The 9,667-nt window shown below is 37.3% G+C and overlaps 1 pseudogene; it reads left to right on the forward strand.

Moving 5' to 3' along the window:
- The first annotated feature begins 9,234 nt into the window (after nucleotides 1-9,234).
- LOC150041621 (small ribosomal subunit protein eS1 pseudogene) lies at nucleotides 9,235-9,462 on the forward strand (annotated as a pseudogene).
- Nucleotides 9,463-9,667: the final 205 nt, after the last annotated feature.

The raw sequence follows: 9,667 nt of genomic DNA on the forward strand, positions 1-9,667 counted from the left end.
GTTTTAATAAACTGAGTCCAACAACACATGTTTATCATTCCAGCAACTCAGATGACCAAGATATGACGATTACTTGAGCTTAGACGTTCAGACAAATCTGGAAAACATAGAAAGACCCTGTCTCAAAAACATTTTATAGAGTAAATGCCTTAAACTTATAAGTAAAGCAAAAGATAAAATTCCTTAAATCTTTCCATCCTAATAATTACTAGCTTTTGAATATAAGACAAATGATAGACAGGTAGATAATAGATAGATAACAGAAATATACATCATACATACATACATATCACATAAACATGAATAAATACTTTTATTGGATTTTGTTTTTGCCTTAATGGTATAATATAGGTGTTTTTTTCTGAAATTTGTTTTGTTAACATTATGCCATTAGAAATGTTTTAATGTCAGTACATAAGCTTGCTATACATCTTTACACATGAAGAGATACTGAAGTGCTAAATAATTGACGCAGAAAAATCCGCAAGTACCATTAAGTAGTTTTTGTATCAAAAGGAAGTGGGACAGTAGCATTTTTGGTGCAGTTCCTTTTGCATAGGTCATTGTGCTATAATTTAGGGATCCACAGATGAAAAAAAAGTTCTCATCTGTGTTCTATCAATGTAGATTAGTCGTGTACCTAAGGCAATAGATGTGGTTCCACATTTCCATAGCCTATAGTGCAAAATAAATGTGGAGGAAGATTGGATGAGGCACACAAGTAAGGGCTAGCTCTTGTAGGCATTTATTTATCATGTTGAAGAGTAAGGATCTCATCCTAAAGTCATAGAGATCTACACAGGTTAGGGCTATGTTAGCTTTAAGTAGCAGAAAATCCACTAATAGTACTTTTTTTTTTTTTGCTTCGACTAATACCACATGCTTAAATACAGACAGTTGTTGGCTTTGGTTCAGAAGCTCAACAATGCCCCTGTAGCCCAAGATGTATCTTGTAATTCATCATTGTGATTGTTGGATTTTATTGTAATACTCATTGTTGCCAAGTCACAAACATGGCTCATGTGGCTCCAGCCACCACGTCTGTGTTCAAGGAAGTTTTAAAGTGCAAAAGTGGTTTCTCAGGAAACCAAAAGTTTCTCCAGAAAACTCCAGCAGATGAAAGCTTATAACTCACTCTGTAGAATTATGTTATAAAATCACCTCCATTATCAGGAAGACTGGTAAAATTAGTGTTTAGTTTTCCTAGCTTCTATAATGACTACACAAAAAGATTGGGAAAAGTGAGCTCCTCACCCCAAATCATTGACTTATAGCAAGATTTTATGTGGAGGCTATTATAATTTTTCCAAGTTTTTTTTTGACAATTTTGAAATACCTAGGGATTTTTTTTGTCAGTCATCGAACTTGAATCCTGTGCCTAGGTGCTGTCCCTGAGTGCTTCCGCTCAAGGCTAGCTCTCTACCACTTTGAGCCAGAGTGCCATTTCTGGTTTTCTGGTAGTTAATAAAAGTCTCATGGAGCTTCCTTTCTGGGCTGGCTTTGAACCACTAGGATTAGATATGTGAGCTGGTGGTGCCCAGTAAACCTGGGAAATTATTTAAGCCATCTTAAAAAAGATAGTTACATTTACCTGGAGAAACAGACTATCCATCAACGGCTCAATTATGTCTACTAGCTTAAAGCTGTAGCATCCAGTGTCACTCATCCTTTGTAGGAACAGACCAATCTCATGACTACCTGAAAGTCCAGGCCACTGCTTCAATCAGGTAGTCTCAAATAGAAGACTCTCCTGACCTTCAATCAAAGAAGCACTTCTGGTTAGTCTCACATATTTTTGAGCTTCAAAACTACTGATCTAGATATTCAGGGAAACAAGGAGTCTCTCTTGATACAAGGAACCAATCACCAGAAAAAAAATTGAAACATGAGAGCTCTTCATTTTCCCCCACCAGCCATTCAGGTGATCATTCATCTAGGTATAAACTATGATTTAAAGATCAAACTAGGGCAATATTTGAGTTTTACTGCAAAGTAATGAGTAAACTAAGAGATCATAAAAAAAATCGTAGGGATAGGCACAAGTTAGCATGGATGACCTCTGTCATTCCAACTACTATGAAGGTTGAGATCTAGATCACTGTTTGAAACCAGCATAGACAAAAAGTTAAGCCTCACAAAAAATGATTTGCTAAGCAAGAACTCTGTTCTCATGAATCTTTCCCTATTACCTATTCTATGTGATTATACTTCTGTATAGAGACAGAGAAAAGACTCAAACATCTATAAGCAAATGGTACAGTGAATTTGGGGCTGATAACACTCAGGGGCTATCTCTAGAAACCATCCTCCTGCTTCACACTCTGGGATGTTTTGTGTATGATGCAGTTTTACATGATACAGTCTGCTAATTGTTTCCAGTATTTATTCAATCTCTCTTCCATAGCAGACCATACTATAATATTGAACGGAGTACATGGATACCCAAAATGATGACTATATTTCCATTCTCTACTGCAGTCAGGTTTGGCTATGAAAATAAATTTTGACCAATGGACTGTGGAGAAGTAATTCATGCATATTATCTGAATGTATACACTAAATGGAAAAGCTATTTCTTACTCTTCTCTTTTCTTCCCTCCCCACTGGATGGATATTAGGAGTGAATCAACTTTGAACACACAGATGAGTAATACCTTAGGGATAAGAGAATGCATGATAGAAGGAGCCTTAGATCTTCGGTGATTCACTGAAAAAGAACTGGAATTCTAGCAGCCTTGGACAAATATTATGAAAGATAAGTCAGTTATATTGTTTATGCAACTCATTTTTTTTCATTTTTGTTTTACAAAGAGAACTTCTGACTTAGCTAGAAGACTATGCAGTAAGAAGGCTACCAGTTACCTAAATGATAATAGATTCAGCAGACTTGTGTAGGAATTACCATATGACAGTGTGTTGAGAAACATGGAGAAAGTAAGGAGGTAGAGCTATGAATGTAGACACATGCTTCAAGAATGCTTCAACAGTACGAGGAGAGATATTGAATTAAGGGGAGGATTTGATTGTTGTTGTGGTAACAAGAGAAATTTGAGCATATTTCCAAGATTCCAATATGAAATTGAGATAGGTAACAAGTGAGAGGAATTGATAGAATAAATTTTCTAAGGTGTCCATAAGGATGAGAGTTTAATCTAGAAAAAGGAGAGGGGTTCTTAGAGGATGATAAGAATGCAGTGAGGAGCAGGGCATAGTGGCTCAGCTACTCAGGAGCTACTGTAATCTTAGCTACTCAGGAGGCTGAGACCTGAGGATTGAGGTTCAAAGCCAGACCCCACACTAAAAAATCTGTGACACTCTTATCTCCAATTATTCTTCAGAAAACTGGAAGTGGTGCTGTGACTCAAGAGGTAAGGCAGTAACCTTGAGCTGAAGAGTTCAGGGACAGTGCCCAGACTCCATGACCAACAAAAATAAAAAATAAAATAATAAAAATAAAAAAGAATGCAATGAGGAAAGAATGCAGGTGAGCAGGAGTTGGCCAAGAATCTACGAGATTTTCTGAGAAAGAAGAGGAAGAACATGTCAGTCAGTTCAGAGGCATATATTGAGAGAGACAAAATATTGACTAAAGAAAATAGTGTTTAAGAATAGAACTGTGGACCTACATAATATTGTGATCTTTTTTTGCCAGTCTTGGGGCTTGAACTCAGGGACTTGGCACTGTCCTCGAGCTTTCTCAAGGCTAATGCTCTACCACTTGAGCCACGGCACCACTTCTGGATTTTTGGTGTATGTGATTTGGAGGAATTGAATCCGAGACTTCATGCATGCTAGGCGAGCACACTACCACTAGGCCACACTCCCAGAAAATTCTGTCTAAAAAGTTGTATTATTTTTTGGAAAGGATTAATTATAAATAATGTAAAAGTTGACCAGGCGCGGTGGCTCATGTCTGTAATTCTAGCTACTCAGGAGGCTGAGATCTGAGGATCGTGATTCAAAGCCAGCCTAGGCACTAAAGAATGAAAGACTCTTATCTCCAATTAATCACTAGAAAATGGGAAGTGGGGCTATAGCTCAAGGATTAGAGCAGTAGCCTTGAGCTTAAGAGCTCATGGACAACTCCCAGGCCCAGGGGTAGGGAGCTGATGAGCTCAGGGACAGCACCCAGGCCCAGAGTTCAAGCCCTATGACTCCCCCCAAAAAAAGGGAAAATTTAATAAGATGTACACAGCATTGAGGCAGTATGTCTAAAAATTCAAAAATAGACCATTTTCAGTTAGCAGAGGTTAACATAGAATGAAAAAGCCAAGCCAGGTATCAGTGGCTCACATCTATAATCATAACTACTCACAGAGGCTGCAATTTGAGTATTGTGGTTCAATGTCAGCCTGAGTAGGAAAGTCCATGACATTCTTAGCTCCTGACCACCAGAAAACCAGAAATGGAGTTGTTGCTCACACTGGTAGAGCTCCAGCTTTGAGCAAATAAGCTCACTGACAGTGCCCAGGCTCTGAGTTCAAGCTCCATAACCAATGAAAGAAAGGAAGAAAGAAGGAAGGAAAAGAAAGAAAGCAAGAAAGAAAGAAAGAAAGAAAAGAAAAGAAAAGAAAAGTTAACCATTATGCCACAGTTCTATAGTCATCATGCAGGAGGCTATAGGCTACAGCAAGAAGATTTTAAATTCAAAGCCAGCTTGTGATGTATGGTAAGACCCTATTAAAAATAAATAAATAGGAGCAGGGAGTGTGGCCAAGTGGTAGAGTGCTTGCCTAACATGCACGAAGTCGTGGATTTAATTCCTTGACCCCACATACACAGAGAAAGCTGGAAGTGGTGTTGTATCTCAAGTGGTAGAGTGCTAGCCTTGAACAAAAGAAGTTCTGGGATAGTTCCCAGGCCCTGAGTTCAAGCCCCAGGACTGGCAATAAATAAAAATGAAAGCTTTAAAAGGAAAAGGGAAGGAGGCTAAAGGTATATATGATTGTATTCTTCCATGTGTCTGTGTGTGTGTGTGTGTGTGTGTGCACACGCACGTGTGTGTGCATGTGTGAGTGAACATAGCATGATGAAATCTACCAAGCATATCTGAAAAGCACTTGAGGGCAGGGGGAAGGAATGAGAATAGAGTGAAGGGGTCAATTTGTTCAAAATGCATTATATGCACATATTTAAATGTCACAATGAAAGCCCTTCATATTATATTAAAATGTATGTTATCTCAAAAAGAAAATTAAATAAAAATAAAAAGTATATCTATGAGCAATAAAGATGGAAGAAAGAGGCCAGGAGTTTGGCCTAGTGGTAGAGTGCTTGCCTAGCATGCAGACCCAGGTTCAATTCCTTGGTACCACATACTTAGAAAAAGCCGGAAGTGGTGCTGCGGCTCAAGTGGTAGAGCTCTAGCCTTGAGAAAAATCCAAGGACAGTGCTCAGGCCCTGAGCTTAAGCCCAGGACTGGCAAAAAAAAAGGAAAAAAAGATGGAAGAAAGGATTGCCCATATGAAGAGAGGGCAAGCATGTACTCTCACACAGGCCAAGTAGATTGCTGTGCTCTAAATAATACCATCTTATGTGACTTATTACAACCTATATAGCTAGAAACCACTAGCTCTATTTCTTATATATGAGGTAGAGTTAAGTCAGATCGGGTCACATCAATGGTAAGCTGAAGAGCACTGAATTAAGCCCCATTTTTTTCCCTGACTTTAAAATTCATACTGAAGTCAACTCCACTATACTGCCCCGAACAGACCTTTCCTGGATGCCAGAAAATGATGATGTATTTGAGAGGCTATTTTGTGGCAGAGCGAGTTACTATCTTTTATCTGCAATTTCTCATTAGTCTGGGTTTTGAAAGCCCACTTGAACAATCTCTACTTGTTTGTGGATGCTTTTCATGTGAATGTACTCTAAGTTGCAATGGAAAACTTGTTGCCAGGATATGTTTATAATAGAATGAAAAGTAAACCATATTAAAATACTATACTCCACTATTTCTTTGTGATGCTTGAATTAAAAAATTAAAATTATTATTTCTGATTCTTTTGGGGAGTGAGATTACAGACAAAAGCAAACTACTAACGGCTATTATTTGTTTGAAACCTCAATATCATATTCAATGGTTGCTCCATTGTCATTTAACACACAATCTTCATAGCCTTTGGGTAAATTGCTAGTACCTCTATGAAAAGATAAACAAATCGAGGTAAGCATAATAAATTAAAAATTGATGAAGACTTTTATACCACTACTAATTTCCCAAATATTCAGTTGATTATAAATAATTCTTATCCATTGACATACCTAGTGAGAGGTCATTAACTGTCTGGTACTTTCTCACATTATGCCACAATGAACTCATAGGTTGAGTACAATAATTATTGCCATTGTATGGTTCAGAAAACTTAAGCCCAAATACATTCATGAAAAAGTGAGTGTAGACTCATAATTTGAACTTTAATCATATGTATGTGTTTTTTTTACCCTACCTCTAAGAATGTGTAAGGTTGTATCCGAATCCTAGGTACTCAGCAGGCTGAGATCTGAGGATTGTGATTTGAAGCCATACTGGGCAGGAAATTCTGTGAGATTCTTATCTCCAGTTAACTAACAGAAAACCAGAAGTGCAGCTGTGACTCAAATGGTAGAGCACTAGGCTTGAACAAAAGTCTCAGGGACAACACCCAGACCCTGGATTCAAGCCCCAGGACTGAGTTCAAAATTTGACAATAGTAGAAAAAGTGCAAGGATATCATATACCTTACCAGCACTATTAACAAGCTTCACTTATTGACATTTATAGAACAACCCACTCAACAATAGAATACACCCTCCTCTTCAGACTAAGAATCATGGTCCAAATTCTAGGCCATAAAACATGTTTTAATACAGTTGAAAGGATTCATGCTATACTAAGTGTGTTCTCTAACCATAAAAGAATACAAAGATCTCCCAAAATGTTCAAATATGTAAACTCTAAATAACATTCTTCTTAATAAACTATGGACCAAAGACAAACTCAGGGATGAAATTAGAAAATTTATAGGAGAAGCATAAGAAAAAATAATAGAGGGGGTGAATTTGATCAAAGTATTTTATATGCATATATGGAAATATCACAGTTAAATCTCTTTTGCAATTAACATGTGCTAATGAAAAATAGAGAAAAGTTAAAGGATCATGATGGATAGAAGCATTGTATGTTTACTCAGTTTTAATACCCATGGGAAAGGGGTTTTTATACATTAATTTATCTGCCTATAAGCAGATAAATGGCTACTTAAATGTTTTTGAATGAATTCAAAACAATTTCTAATAAATACCTTCAAATTTTTCCAAAAAAAAAATCAATGCTAGGCTGCAGGTATAGCTCAATTGTAGAAATCTTCTCTAACATGATCAGGGACTTAATACTCAGCATAAAAAAATAAAAGAGAAGGACAGTAATTTGAGCTGAGTGAAATGAAGACATAATATATCAAAATTTATGTAGAACCTGATAAAGCTGTATTGAAGCGGAGATTATAGCACTAGACACCTATATTCGAAAAGAAGAAAGGTTTCAAATCAATGCCCTCATTTTCTACCTTTAGAAACTAGGAAAAAAGAGCAAATAAGCTCAAACTGAGCAGAAGAAAGGAACCACTAAAGATCATAGAAAGAAATTAAAACCCAAAAGCAGTTTCTTGAAAAGATCAATAAAATCTATAAGCCTCCAGCCAAAGTGATTTTAAATAGAGAGATGATACACATTATCAATATTAGAAATGAACATGAACAAAAAAGAAAACAATTATGAAAAATTCTACAGACATTAAAATGTCATACATATGTGAAGTACAATAATGAAGCTTGTTGAGACTGGTGTGGGAAAGGGGACAGGGAGAGGGAGATGAGAATAATAAAAGGGTGAACGAGAGTAGAGAGACCATCAGAGAAGGTGAGTGTGATTGCATATATTGTATGCATATATGGGCATCTGAAAATGAAACCCCCTTCTACAGCTAATTGATGCTAATAAATGCAGAGGGGGAATGAATGATTCATCTCCCAAATTAGAACAAAAGCCTTCAAGCAATTTCGTTTGTCTTGTAGACATGTCATCCTAATAGAAGCTGAGACTGACACTAAGAACATAGAAATAAATGCCTCCAAAATTTAAAACAACTATCATAAATAAATTTTTGCCAAGAATTCAGCAACATAGGTGGATGGACAGATTCCTCAGAAGGCACGAACTACTGAAGTTCTCACAGCAAGAATGAGATAACTTACCTCTTTATCTCTGTATCTATTAAAGAAATTGACCTTATAGATAGAAACTTTCTCATGAAGACAACTCCAGGTCCACATGATTGAAATCTGTCCACCATTTAAAAAAGAATGGTAACAATTGTGTTCAGCCTTCTAGCAAATTGAAGAAGGGAGTATAGTAGAATGTCATTAGTTTATTAACATTACTCTATATTAGTTTGCTGGGGAGTCATAACAAAGTACTACAAATGGGATGGCAACCAAATTTATCATCTCACAATTCTGGAGTCCAGAAGTTTGAGATCCAGGCTTTATTCCTTGGATTCTAGACATATGACTTTTGGGGAGGGGCATTCCTGGGGCTTGAAATCACGGCCTGAGCACCATCCTTAGACACATTTTGCTCAAGTCTAGTGCTCTGCCACTTGAGCCACAGTGCTACTTCCAGCTTATTCTGTGTATGTGGTACTGAGGAATGGAATCCAGAGCTTCATGAATGCTAGACGAGCACTCTACCACTAGACTACGCTCCTGGCCCCAACATATGACTCTTATTAATGCTTTTATATCCGTGTGTGTGTGTGTGTGTGTGTGTGTGTGTGTGTGTGTGTGTGTGTGTGTGAATCTCCCCTTTCTTTATAGTCACATTGGATTAGAAGTTCATTCTTCTTCAATATGACTTCCTCTTAACTAATATATCCACAAGGATCCTATTTACAATGAAGTCATACCTAGAGGTAATGGACTTTATAATTTCATTGTATAAATTTCTACAGGACACAATTTAACTCATAATAACTTGATACTAAAAATTAGGGATATCATTGTTCAAGAAGTAACATACTCACTACCTGATAACTGTAACCCCTCTATTCATTACCCGAACAATAAAATACAATTTAAAAAATAAAAATTAATAAAACCAATTAAATTTCAAGGAAGGAACTTATAGTTCATTATCACTCAGGGACATGGCTGCAAATCATTTTTACCCCTTTTGTCTCTCTGACCAGCACCATGGCAGTCGGCAGGAACCAGCGCCTTACAAAAGGTGGCAAAAAAGAAGCCAAGAAGAAAGTGGTTGATCCATTTTCTAAGAAAGATTGATATGATGTGAAAACCCCGTCCATGTTCAATATCAGAAATATTGGGAAAACACCAGTCACTGGGACTCCTGGAACCAATATTGCATGTAATGGCCTCAAGTGTCGGGGTACGCAGTGAGCCTTGCTGATGTGCAGAATGATGAAGTTGCCTTTCGGAGGTCCAAGCTAATTCCTGAGGATGTTCAGGGCAAGATCTGCCTGATCAACTTCCACGGCATGGATCTCACCAGAGACAAAATGTGTTCCATGGTCAAAAATTGGCAGACCATGATGGAAACTCGGGTTGATGTCTGTACTGTACTCTACTGGATGTATGTGATGTTGCTTAAAATGAAAACAAATTT

This window comes from Megascapheus bottae, chromosome X (assembly GCF_031878675.1).
Source record: "Megascapheus bottae isolate mThoBot1 chromosome X, mThoBot2.hap1, whole genome shotgun sequence".
Lineage (NCBI taxonomy): Eukaryota > Metazoa > Chordata > Mammalia > Rodentia > Geomyidae > Megascapheus > Megascapheus bottae.